At 34.3% G+C, this 14,278-nt stretch overlaps 1 protein-coding gene and 1 non-coding gene across 3 annotated transcripts in view; both read left to right on the forward strand.

The window, feature by feature from the left end:
• Fbxo11 (F-box protein 11) overlaps positions 1-14,278 on the forward strand; it is an 87,808-nt gene that overhangs the window by 15,703 nt on the left and 57,827 nt on the right. The gene's annotated exons all lie outside the window — the stretch shown is intronic.
• Positions 8,928-9,000, forward strand: Trnav-cac (transfer RNA valine (anticodon CAC)). The gene has a single exon. It is a non-coding gene; the product is annotated as a tRNA-Val (tRNA).

Here is a 14,278-nt window from a genome sequence, read left to right on the forward strand (position 1 = left end):
AATCTCATGTGAAGTGTTCTTACTGAAATATAAATTTATTGGTACCACTTAATAGTTTTGATATGATGTAAATTCATACTTCTTGGTTGATGACATAGTCCCCCAGTCATTTTAAATTTGAAAGCTTAACTTCACGTTTTTCAATGTTGCATGTTTTAACTGCTTAGTAATGTATAAATATTTTTAGTATTTGTAGTCACAGTAACTTTAGGATTATAATTGACTTAAATTATGTTTTAGGGAGTAAGTGTAACTGATAATTAGAAAGTTCAGAATTAGCTGGGCATGGTGGCACATGCCTATAATCCCAGCAGCTTGGGAGACTGAAACTGTAGGATCCTGAGTTCAAAGCCAGCCTTAGCAAAAGCTAGGTGCTAAGCTAGGTGAGACCCTGTCCCTAAATAAAATATGAAATAAGGCTGGGGATGTGGCTCAGTGGTCGAGTTCCCTGAGTTCAATCCCCAGTACCCCTACCCCCCCCAAAAAAAGAAAGTTCAGAATTAAAAACAAAATTTAGTATTTGTAATTTTGAACCATGATTCTGTCTTCCCATAGAATTCTTTTTGCATTAGGTTATGATAGTAAATATATATAAATATTTTGCTTACATGCTTGGTGAAATGATGGAAGGTAGAAATTTAGTGTGTAAACAAACTGGTTAGAAAGAAAAGAGAAATTGGTCATAACAAGTGACTTTTTTTTCCTCCAGTATACTCTGGTGGCATAGTTTCATGTCTGTTAATTTTGTGTGGGGAATAGTTTCATAAAACTGGGCTTAGTTCTGAAAATGACTGTTAGTTTATTAAGGGAAATTGAACAGATTGCTAAGGGGAATTATTTCTTCATTATCAATTAAAACACACTCCTGGGACTGGGGTTGTAGTTCAGTGGTAGAGTGCTTGCCTAGCAAGTGTGAGGCTCTGAGTTCAATCCTCAGTATCATGTGAAGATAAATAAAATAAAGGTTAAAAAAAATTTAAAAGCATATTGACCAAATATGGAACATAAAAATAAACAACTTCTCACTTTCTAAGATGCTATGTATTCTAGAAAGTTTTGACAAATGATAACCTAATGTACTTGGGAATAATAAAGAACTTCAAAAAAAAATAGGGGACCTTGAAACTTAAATTTAGTGATTAGATTTAGAATTGGCTTATCTCACATTCAGACTCACTTGATTATTGACTATCTTACAAGCTTCTTCTAAATCTAAACCAAAAGAAAGGCATTTTTCTATTAAAAACCACTTTAAAATTGGGCATGTAATCTGTAATCCCTGCAGCTCAGGAGGCTGAAGCAGGAAGATTGCAAGTTCAGACCAGCCTCAGGAATTTATTGAGACCCTAAGTGACTTAGCAAGACCCTGTCTCAAAAAATATATATTGGGGGTTGGGGAGCACTGGGTATATGGCTCAGTTGTTGAGCATTCCCGGATTCAATCCCCAGTTAAAAAAAAAAAAAAAAAGATGCAAAATGAGTTTGTTTTAAAGTAGAGGTTACTGGACTGGGGGATGCAACTCACTGGTAGAGCATTTACCTCTTGTGCAAGTCCCTAGATTTGATCCTCAGCACCAAATTAAAGTAGAGGCTATTGGTGTGGTTTAGGGAAAATCAGTAAAATCATATTCTAGGCACTAACATGTTTAATGTGTTTTTTTGAAAAGGAGATTTTTGGTAGCTGAAGAAGGAACAAGAGCAACAGATTTAAATAAAACTTACTGGAGCAGTCATTGGTATTATATCAGTTGGGGGAAATGTTTAGATGTTTTGTTAGGATGATGCTATAACCTATAAAAATAGCACTAAGTGTTTGCAAATAGACACTTAGTAAATGGTTGTTTCCTTCAGCTTTTTCTTTGGACCAAGATTTGATTTGTTCATATAACTGCTAATTTACATTACTGAGACTATTAAATACATTCATAGATGATAAGTTGAGGGAGATTAAGTATTTGAAAAACAAGAATATAAATTAAATTAAGTAGTATTTTTAAAATAGGCAAATGTGTTTTAATTTGTGTAGAAACAAAAAAGAAGACTCTTGGAAATACCTAGCCAGGACTTACTACAGCAGATATGGGCTAGAGTTGAAATTCTGAATTGTGGTATTTGTGGGTATGAGAGAGTGTGTAGACACGATATAGTATCATATCAATAAAATTTGTAAAAATTTTGAAAGGTTTAACAATTATGTCTCTTAGAAATTATTAAATGTTACTTTTAGGGACAAGCCTAAGGGTAACTTAATCTTTCACATGATTAAAAGTAATTCTTAAAACTGTTGCTCAAGTAATTTTGTGCATGATCAAAAGAAAACTGGAAAAAATTTAAATTGTTAGATTGATTTAGCCTTTCATAAGGAATGTGGTAAGTTCTAAAATGGAGAGCTAATGATTTATACACTTTTACTTTTTAGTAGTAGCTATTGGTACTGGATACCTTATCTTAGAGATGATGAATTAGTTAGAATTATAGAATGTTTGAAATAGAAGGAACCATAATCTCGATTCTTAAGGTTTATTCACTTATTCAAAGTGGGGTTAGAATTTAGAACCCAAGTCTCCTAACTCCCAGTCAGTGATAATGGTGTTATCTTTTCTTGTTCTAGAACTTTATTTCTAATCATTTTTTATTTTAGCAAGTTGTTGGAACTTACTCATCTGATAAATGTTTCTGTATTTCCTCAGTTGAACTAACCAAAAATTAGAGTTTTGGGGAGAAATTTTTGTCTTATTTAGCAACTTACAGGAATATACAAGTAAAATTATTGTCTTATTTGGTTTTTGTTTTTCTTGTGCAGCGCTGGGAATCATCATGCTAGGCAAGTGCTCTTCCACTGAGCTACATCCCTGGCTCCTGTTGTTTTGTTTAGTGGTGACTTGTTAGAAAAAAAATTGTATGTTAATCAGTATAAGGTCAAACTTATTGATAGATTAATGTGATGTTTCCCCGTGGAACTGATTTAAGATGCTTAAAAACTGGTTAATGGTTTTGAAGAAGGAAAGCAAAGTTCTTTTCCACTGTGAATTCAAGTGGCCATTTTGATAATAGGTGATATTTCAGATCAATGAGGAGAGGATTTACCATTCAATAATGATATTGACGCTATTGATTATTCATTTGGAAAAACATTTAGTTAATTCCCTACTTTACTTAGTACCAGAAAATTCATTCTAAATGATTAAAGGCTTAATGTTTTCAAAAAGGTTAAAAAGAATTAGAACTACCTTTTCCTTAACAAGGTCAGAAAAAATCCAAAGGCCTTAAAGAAACATCGAGAAATTGACTGCAGGGGCTGGGGTTGTAGCTCAGTGGTAGAGCTCTTGACCTAGCACATGTGAGGCACTGGATTCTATCCTTGGCCCCATGTGAAAATAAAACAAAGGTGTTGTGTACCATCAACTAAAAAAATAGAAAAAAAAAAGAAAAAAATTGACTACATGAAATAGAAAGTTTTTATGCAGTGAAAGGTGTTGGAAACAAAGGTAAGGCAATGAGAGTCTGAAGGAAAAACGTTCAGCTTATTTAACATATAAATGATGAATATATGAATTTTTATTTTAAAATGCTGCCATGGAGGCCCATGCTTTGTAATTGCAGCTGTTTGGTAAGTGGAGGCATGCAGATCTCAAGTTCTAGGTCAGCCTGGGCAATAATTAAGCAAGTTTCTCTCTGAAAATAAAAAAGGACTGGGAATTATATAGCTCAGTGGTAGAGTGTTCCTGGGTTCAATCCCCAGTTCCACCAAAAAAGGTACTTTTTCTTTAAACAAGATATATTACTTATGGAACTAGCTCTTTAAAAATCACCTTCCTTGTCAGGCCCTTTCTTACTTTACCCTCTTTAGACAAATCTGTTCATTAAGTTTTTTAAATACTTTTACATATGAACATGTATTTGTAAACAGTTTACATAAAGTGTTGTGGTTGTTGCTGTGAGAAGTAGACCTTGCCTTCAAGATAATTATGTTTCTGAGGGGTAGATGAGAATGTGGTGTAGTCTCAAAAAATATTTAATGTGTAAGTGTCGAGTGAGTAGTATAGATTGTGAATTTCTGGCATCTTAGAAATTCTATATAATTATTAAATTATATGTAAATTAAAGAATATAGAGGTATATAAAATTTAAAGGAGAAAGCCGGTTTTTTTGTTGTTCTTTTTGTTTTCCTCTGCCATTTGACTCTCTGAAGGTAACTTCTATTGTGTTTATTTTTGAAATATTAAGATGCATGTGTGTATAAACACTTTTTTGCAGGGCATGGTGGCATACACCTGTAATCCCAGTGAGGCTGAGGCAGGAGGCTACCAAATTGGAGGCCATCCTTACCAATTTAGCAAAACTGTCAGCAATTTAGACCCTGGTCTTAAGATAAAAGTTAAAAAGGACTGAGGATGTAGTTAAGTGGCAAAGCTCCCCTGGGCTTGGTCCACATTACCAATAAATACATATACTTTTTTCATTTAAAAAATTACATTTGAGTGTATTAAAAAATTGTTAATGAATGAATAAACATACAAAATACTTAAAAATAGAGGGACAGCTAGTCTTAGGGCTCAAATGATTGGGAAGACTGACCAGAGAAAATGGATATTTAAATTAGAGCTTAAAGAATGAGTATGTCACAGATAGCGGAATGGGGGTGGTTGGAGAGTCTTAGAAGAAATGGGTTAGGCAAAGGTCACGGAAGAGTTATTACCAGGACAAATTTTTTTGCTCTGTCATCATACTCTATTCATCACAGGTTAACTACATGTTGGCTATTACTTTTGCAAAAAATAAAAATTAAGTGGAACTGGGTACTCTTCTTGTCTTAAAGGTTTTACGTATACAGAATAGTCTAAATAATTTGAAGTCTCACTTTTTTGGCCTGTTTTTGTTTTACATGACTGTTGGATAGACTTATCAACACGTTGTACTTGAACTACTCTCCCCATAACTACTCTCTTTTTTAAAAAACACTTGTAAAATTGTGAACTCAGTTTCGTTTTAGTATTTAATCATTTCCTTTTATGTGCCTCATGTCTTCTTGGTAGGTACCTATATCCCAACCTTGGGTGCTTGCTGTCATTTCCAGTTCCTTTATGCTTAATAGGTAAAGAATTATTAGTAAATATTTAGCTAATATTTTTATTAGTAATCTCATATTGTTCACTGCCCTGAATGTTTTCTTTATACAGATTGAGCATCCCTAATCTAAAAATCAAAAATGCTTTGAACTCTCAAAGCTTTTGAGTATTATGTTACCTCTCAAAAGTTTTCAGATTTTGGAGTATTTTGGATTTTCAGATTAGTGTTGCTCAACTGTCTTTGTAAATCTGTATAAAAACTCCAAAATTTAAAATATTGTAGTCCCCAGCATTTCAGATCAAGGATACTCCACCTGTAATATTGTTTGGCAATGAAGTCTCTAAATACACACTGGAGTGTATTTTCTTTAGATGTTTGATATTAGTGTATGGACTTAGAAATGATGTAAATTTTATAAAGCATGTATGTACATACCTTGATAAATTAACAACTAACACAGAATTTTTATGTTATAATTACTGTTCAGTATTAGCTATAATAATAACCATCACTTTCAAATATTTGTTTTATTCTGTAACAGTTCCATCAGACAGATAATTCTTTACATATGGGGAAATTGAAGGTTAGGGGATGTAGTTTAGATATTAGAATCCATGTCTTTCTGATTAAACAGCCTGAATGAAGTTTTAATTACTATATTGCACCAGTAATCATTATTTAATATAAAAGTTTAAAAATTATTTCTAGAATATAGGCTTTTGTTATATGAAAATGATCACTAATTGCACTGCATTTACCTGCTTTTGGGGGAAAGGGGGAATGATGAGTCATGAATTATATGCTTATAAAGAAAATTTTTAAAATTTTAGAAATGAAACCTGATGTGGTGGCACACACCAGTAATCCCAGCAGCCTGGGAAGCTGAGGTAGGAGGATTGAGAATTCAAAGCCAGCCACAACCACTTAATGAGGCCCTAAGTAACTCAGTGAGACCCTGTCTGTAAATAAAATATAAAAAAAAGGACTGGGAATGTGACTCAGCGGTGAAGGCACCCATGGGTTCAATCCCTGGTACCAAAAATTAAAATCAAATTTAGAAAAGCATTTAAAAAACTGAAAATTAGCAAGAGTTGAACAAACTATTTGTTTAATTTGGTGTTTAAGTAAATAATAGAAATTATGTAAACGTATATACCAGAGCCATACTATGTGTATATTTTCATAATCTCCCTTATCATTTAATATACTTTCCCACTATAAATATGCGTATGTATTCTTTGAAAATGGTTCTCAATGAGTACTTAATATATTTCACATGTATAATGGAATTTAGTTAGTGTTTTTTGGCAGTCATTGTAGGTTATCTCTAATTTTACTCTTAAGTTGCAGTGTTAAGTAGAAACCATCAGGATGGTGCTGTGGTTTTTAGCATTGAACTTCTCCCATCTCTCCAAAGACGGTAATGATAGATTAAACGTATACAGTTAATCATCAGTCTTTTGCAGTGAATATACAAGCATAGGTATGTCTGTGTCTTTCCCCTCTGTAAATTATAAGAAACAAAAGAATGAGAAAAAAAATGCTTTTGTTTTCAGTGAACTGAAAAATGATATTATTAAGGGCTACCAAAAGCATCTGAGTTAGGCAGAAACTATGTGATTAAATATGCTTACTGAAGGTGAGGAATTCACCTCGAAGTCCCAAAGCTAAATCTCATTTGTAATGACAGGATTGGTGGCAGAAGTACCTGGTTTGATTTAGGAAAGAAGAGAAAGAACTATACAAAACCACATACATGTACACAAAGCCATATGTGCAGGAACCAGTTTTTGTCTTACCAGTTATGACATCAAAGGAAGAAGAATCTTTGGACCGTGAAACCTGTATTTTCTTCCCATCCCCAGGAACCTGTGTAAATAACTGGTTCAGGAAAATCCAATGTATTCTGTGATGAAGATGGACAAAAACAAAACAAAACAAAACAAAAAAACCGTAACAGAATGGTCAGGTGGAGACACCACCCACTTTATCCCTCCACCTACCTCCAAGGAATTTGTAAGATTTTAAAATCAGACTGACCTCAAATTCTCCACAGCATTTAGCATCAGTAGAGCAACACTTATAAAGAAGTAGAGTGGGAGCTAAAGATTTCATATTCTTTCACACTTCTTCAGGTATTAAAAGGAACAGAACTCAGAATATTGTTTGTATAAGCCCTTCTGAGGAAATTTATTTGTTTATAAACTTCAACTAACAGACATCTGGGGAATGCATTGGTGGTAAGCATTGAAAATATATATATAAGACTTCACTGAAATATGGAAATCATGATGGTTGGCACACAGTGTTAATGTTATATGCCAATGATGTAGAAATGATAAAACTAATAAAATTTGAGAGAGGAATGCTGTAGGGTAAGTTTATTGATTGCCTCATTTTAATACGTGGTAGAAAGATATTTTAAGATCACAAATCAAGAAATTAGATTACAAATTAAGTAATGAAAGTCTAAACATATTTAACACTTCAAAAGAAACATGAAGGGTCTGAGTCTGTAGCTTACTGATAGAGAACTTACCATATGCAAAGCCCCTTGATTCCCAGCATCCCTCACCACCAAAAAGGATACATTAAAGATAGCACAACTAAATACTTGTTAAGCAGTGGAATCAAGAGGCAACTTGCTAATTTTAACATCGCTCATAGTAAGGAATTGATATGCGTTGTCTAAAGAGAGAAATCTAGAATTCTGCCAAATTATAATTACTTGTGTGCTGCACAACAAAGTTTCAGTCAATAATAGACTGCATGTACAAGTGATCCTGTAAGATTATGTCCTCTAGTGATCTCTGTCCTTCAGTTTTTTTAAGTACACTATATTGATGTTTATACAACAGAATCTCCTAATTACACATTTCTCAGAACACGTCCTAGTTTTTAAGCAATGCATAACCGTAAAGGTACCTCTATAACAAAATATAAACCTTACTAAATATTGAAAAAAGTGAAAACTCATCACAGATATCAACTACATACAACCAAACATGTAACAAAACATGACAATTTGAAGACCAAACATGCCTTTCTTATGAAAACAACAACAAAAACCCTCAAATAGACTGGGGCTTGACGTGTAGCTCCAAATACTTGCCTAGCGTATATGAGCCTTGTGTTTTATCCCCCAGTACCACAAAATAAAACACAACAAACCAATAGACTTGATACACCTTTAGAAGAAAAATATCTTAAGATGAGATTCAAGTTGAAACCAACTCTGACTTATACAAGGCATATACACTTAAAGCAATAAAAGATTGACATTTAACCCATCTTAGCCCATCATCCCAGCTATGGAACAGCTATAAAAACTTAAGTTGAGCAATGAATATACTACTAAATGACAACTTTGAAATAATTACTGTGATTTTAGAGGCCTGTTCTTTTGAGAAAAGTTATAGGTGTATGATTAGAGCATTTGAATATATATTTCATGTATACATGACTGTACATATAAAGGATACATAAACTGTAGATTATTATTTTCCACCTGTTGTAATGTGACTGTATCAATTTTGTTGAAACATTTGCAAAATTGGAAAATTAGGTTGGGCATAGGGCACACACATGTAATCCCAGTGGCTCAGGAGGCTGAGGCAGGATTATAGCAAGTTCAAAGCCAGCCTTAGCAACTTAGTGAGGTCCTTGTCTCTAAATAAAATATAAAAAAGACTGGAGATGTGACTCAGTGGTCAAGTGCCCCTGGATTCAATCCCCAGTACCAAAAAAAAAAAAAAGGAAAAGAATTTAGTGGGTTAAAGACAGACAAAGGTATAAGACACAAATACAAAATGAAAAAAATTAGTATTGTGATGTTAACATACTAGGTAAGTTGGGCTGGGGATATAGCTCAGTTGGTAGAGTGTTTGCCTCACAAGCACAAGGCCCTGGGTTCAATCCTCAGTACCGCCAAAAACAAAAAAAAAAACAAAACAAAACATACTAGGTAGAGTTAATACCAAAAAAGCAATAAAGAATGACATTTCTTTTTTTTTTTTAATTTATTTTTGTAAACAAGTGGGATACATGTTGTTTCTCTGTACATGGAGTAAAGGCATACCATTTGTGTAATCATACATTTACATAGGGTAATGGTGTTTGATTCATTCTGTTATTTTTTCCTCCCCTCCCACCCGACATTTATTTCTTAAAGTTACTATGAATGTTTTACAATTGTGAACCCGTGTGAAAAATAATACAGCAACAACCTTGGTTAAGCAAAAATTACAGAACATACAAGAAATGGAAACATCTGGCAGAAAATATTTAATTGAAAGACATAAAACAAGCCTTGAACAAATGAACAGACATGTTTTTGTAAGAACAACATAAAGATAACAGTTCTGAGATGGAGATATAGCTCAGTGGTAGAGCACTTGCCTACTGTGTACAAGGCCCTGGGTTTAATCCTCAGCACCACAAAAATAATAATAAACAGTTCTTGCTAAAGTGTTAAAAAATTAATTTAAAATTCTAGGCACACTGTTTCCAAAGTTTTTAAGGGAAAGCAAACAGGAAGAACAGCCAAGAAAAGTGAAAAGAAAGAAATTGGATGTTTTTTCAAATGTATATTAAATGTATCAGTGTAAAATAAACCCATCAAAGTACTAAAAAAAGCTTGGTGTGGTGGCATATGCCTATAACTCCAACTCCAGAGGCTGAGGCCAGAGTGCAAGTTTAAGGCCAGCCTCAGCAACTTAATGAGACCCTGTCTTAAAAGGGGGTGTGGATGTAGCTTACTAGTAAAGACCCCCAGGTTAAATCCCCAGCACCCCACCAAAAAAAAAGTACTAAAAGAAAACAGATATCTTCTTTTTTTAAATTTTGGTTTTGGGAAGGCATTTAAAACTGTCTTGGAATGGAGATGTAGCTCAGTCAGTGGTAAGTTACCTGCTTAGCATTCACAAGACCCTGGGTTCAATCTCCAGCCCCACCAAAAAAACAAAAAAACCCTCTTAATCCAGAAGTCATAATAAAGTAAATGATAAATTTAACTACTGAAAGGAAAAATCACTGAATAAAGAAAATATATGTACCTTAAAGAAAAATTCAGTTATGTGACACAACTTAGATAAACCTCAAGGGCCATCGTGTTATTAAGTAAAATAAATTTTTCACCGAAGGACACATATTGGACTGGGGTTTTAGCTCAGTAATCAAGCACTTGCCTACCATGTACCTGGCACTGGATTTGATTCCTAGCACTGCAAAAAAAGAAAAGAAAACAAAACAAGTATTGTATAATTTTGCTTATATGAAGCATCTAAAGTAGTCATTCTCATATAACCAGCAAGTATAACAGTGGTTGCACCAGGGCTAAGGGAATGGGGAAAAGGGAGGTTGTTCAGTGGGTATGGAATTTCAGTAAAGTGTATATGCAACCTAAAACTAGCAGGGTGAGGTGGTGCATGCTTTTAATCCCAGCTGCTTGGGAGACTGAGACAAGAGGATTGCAAGTTCAAATCCAACCTCAGCAATGGTGAGGCACTAAGCAATTCAGTGAGACCCTGTCTCTAAATAAAGTACAAAATAGGACTGGGGATGTGGCTCAGTGGTTGAGTGCTCCTGAGTTCAAACCCTCCCTCCAAACACATAAATAAATAAATAAAATTAGCAAAATTTACATGCAAATAAATCATGTTACAAAGGGTAGTCTTCCTAAAACACATATAAGGAACTCCTGAAAACTGAATAAGTCTTTGTAACCTAAAAGCAGGTAAAGTTGAATAGATAATTCAAGTGATCCTTAAGCATATGAGAAGTTGCCAACCTCATACACAGAATGAAAAATTAAAACTAATGATGTAGTTCACCTACTAGGCAAAAATATAAAAGTTGAGCAACATACTCAGTTGTGGGGCTGTGGGGGGGGAAGGCACTCTCATACATTGCTGTTGAGAATACAAGTTGAGATAACCCCTGTGGAAGTCAGTTGGGCAATATCAGTAAAAATATATTTACTATTTGACTTAGCAAGTTGTATTTCCACTTGTACACAATGACACATGCAGCCAGATTGTTTTGTAGAATGGTTTGTAATAACAAGGTTAGAAACAACTCTGATGTCTATCAGTAGGGGATTAGTCAAAGAAATGATGGAAAACCATACAATGGAATATCACAAAATTATAAGAAAAGCAAAAGAGAAAATTTTTAGGACTAAATAATGTTTATAGGACTATAATAATGTTTATATTTTTGCGTATTAATAAACTTAGGATGCACAGGAAAAACAATACCTGGGGGAAAAGGAAGAACTAAAAAAAATATAAAGATTGAGGGGGAGACTTCACTCCAAAAAACTAGAAGAACTAAACTCAAAACTAAAAGAACATATCAAAGATAAAGATAAACATTCCTGAATGTAAAAGAACAAAAGACAAGGTGTTAAGCAGCTACTGTGTGAAAATGAGTATTCCAGAATCTGGTTTGTAAATGGGCATGTTCCCCTAAGAGGTCATCTCCTGAAGGACAGTTAGAAAACTACTGTATATTGGTGGATAGTTAGGGAAGGGAGATGCAGAATTTTTGTTTACCACCCAAGAAACTAGGGTTCTGAATCAGGAAGGAACTGAAAAATGTTTGACTACTGCTTAGGTGTATGTGCTTGTATAAATTACATATCCATAGTGGTAGAAGAAAGCAATTAAAGCCTCTTGAGTAAGAGTTGGGCCAACCTGGATTGCCAGGAAGAGACAGCTGTAGTAATTAGAAGACCTTATTCTGAGGTGGGAGGTTTGGGTGATATGTGGCAGCAAATGAAAAATTGTTGGAGTGAGGTAAGCGTACACAGAGATATACAACGTTGAGTTATAATGAGCCTACAAACAAAAACTCAGGAATATACAAGAAAAACCCCAGAACAAACAAACAAACCTATCAGTGCCTTCTTTAGAAAGGAAAATGAGGGCTGGGGAGATAGCTCAGTCGGTAGAGTGCTTGCCTTGCGAGCCCAAAGCCCTGGGTTCGATCCCCAGCACCGCAAAAAAAAAAAGGAAAGGAAAATGCTTGCTGTGAACTGGTAAGGAAGCGTCCCCAGGATTTGTTGCTTTAATGAGAAAAGGAATCATGATTGTTAATTGTATATTTCTTTTGTGCAGGAATGAGAAAATAATTGATATTCAAGTGACTCTCCAGTCTATGAAGTGTAAATAATAGAATAATTTTAAAATGTATGTTTAAGATCTTCACAGAAACTGAGCACAGCGACTCAGGAGGCTGAGGCAGGAGAATCTTGAGTTCAAAGCCATCCTCAGCAAAAGTGAGGAACTAAGCAACTCAGCTCCCATCCCTAAATAAAACACAAAACAAGCGGGTTGGGGATGTGGCCCAGTAGTTGAGAGCCTTTGAGTTCAATTCCTGGTACCCCACCCCACCTCCTAAAAGAAAAAAAAAGATCCTCACAGAAATAAAGGAAGGAATAATAGCCTTAAAAGAAAACCAGAATTATGTAGATGTCAAAAACAAATGGATATAAAATGAAAACACTAGAAATCATTTAACTAATCATCATGAGATTTACTACTCTGAATATAATCAATGAAAGAATTGGTGATTTGGAATATAGTATTAAGGAAATCATCCAGAATGTAGCAAGAGAAAGTAAAAATGTACAAAAAGTTACTAAGAGGTTACATTCAGGAATTCAAGCATGAGTACAATGTCCAAAAGAAATTTTAGGAGATTCTCTCTCTATAAACAGTATTCAGTGAAATAATGATTTAAAAGTTTTTCAGGCCTGGTGCAGTTATATATGCCTTTAATCTCAACTACTTAGGAGGCTGAGGCAGAAGGATCCCAAGTTTTAGGACAGTCCGAGGAACTTGGTGTTAGACCCTGTCTCGTAATAAAATATAAAGGACTGGAGAAGTAATTCAGTGTTAGAGCACTTGCTTAGGCTTTGGGTTCAATTCTCTAGTACTAGTAAATAAGTAAATACATAAAGTTTTCAGAATTGAAGTTTCATACTGAACAAAGTTTAAGATTAAATTGAATTCGTGTTGAAATTGCTCTTCACTGAACAATTACTTAGCAAAATGAATTTTTAAAATCAAAAGTTATTTAAAAAGATGGGAAAAAAACCTTAATATGTACACCAAAGCATTGATTAAACTTGACAACATATTCACCAGAATAACAATTTTTCAGAAGCTAATGGGATCCTCTTTCATTAAAACGTAGAGGAAATTTAACTGTGTACCTTGACTTCTGTACCGCTTAAAATATTAGCCTTCGAATAGCCTCAAAAAAAAAAAAAAAAAAAAAAAAAACAAACTTGGGAATCAATCTAACCAAAGAGGTAAAAGATCTCTACAATGAAAACTACAAAATATTGAAGAAAGAAATCGAGGAATACCTTAGAAGATGGAAAGATCTCCCATGTTCTTGGATAGGCAGAATTAATATTGTCAAAATGGCCATACTACGAAAAGTGCTATACAGATTCAATGCAATTCCAATTAAAATCCCAATGACATACCTTACAGAAATAGAGCAAGCAATCGTGAAATTCATCTGGAAGAATAAGAAACCCAGAATAGCTAAAGCAATCCTTAGCAGGAAGAATGAAACAGCAATACCAGAACTTCAACTATACTACAAAGCAATAGTAACAAAAACGGCATGGTATTGGCACCAAAATAGACAGGTAGATCGATGGTACAGAATAAAGGACATGGACACAAACCCAAATAAATAAAATTTTCTCATACTAGACAAAAGTGCCAAAAATATGCAATGGAGAAAAGACAGCCTGTTCAACAAATGGTGCTGGGAAAACTGGAAATCCATATGTAACAGAATGAAACTAAACCCCTATCTCTTACCCTGCACTAAAATCAACTCACAATGGATCAAGGACCTTGAAATCAGACCAGAGGACCCTGCATCTAATAGAAGAAAAAGTAGGTCCAAATCTTCAACTTGTTGGCTTAGGCTCAGACTTCCTTAACAGGACTCTCCCATAGCACAAGAAATAAAAGCAAGAATCAACAACTGGGATAGATTCAAACTAAATAGCTTTCTCTCAGCAAAGAAAACTATCAGCAATGCAGAGAGAGAGCCTACAGAGTGGGAGAATATCTTTGCCACTCATACTTCAGATAGAGCACTAATTTCCAGAATCTATAAAGAACTCAAAAACTCTACACGAAGAATACAAATAACCCAATCAACAAATGGGCTAAGGATA

Source organism: Sciurus carolinensis, chromosome 13, assembly GCF_902686445.1.
Source record: "Sciurus carolinensis chromosome 13, mSciCar1.2, whole genome shotgun sequence".
In the NCBI taxonomy this organism is placed as follows: Eukaryota; Metazoa; Chordata; class Mammalia; order Rodentia; family Sciuridae; genus Sciurus; species Sciurus carolinensis.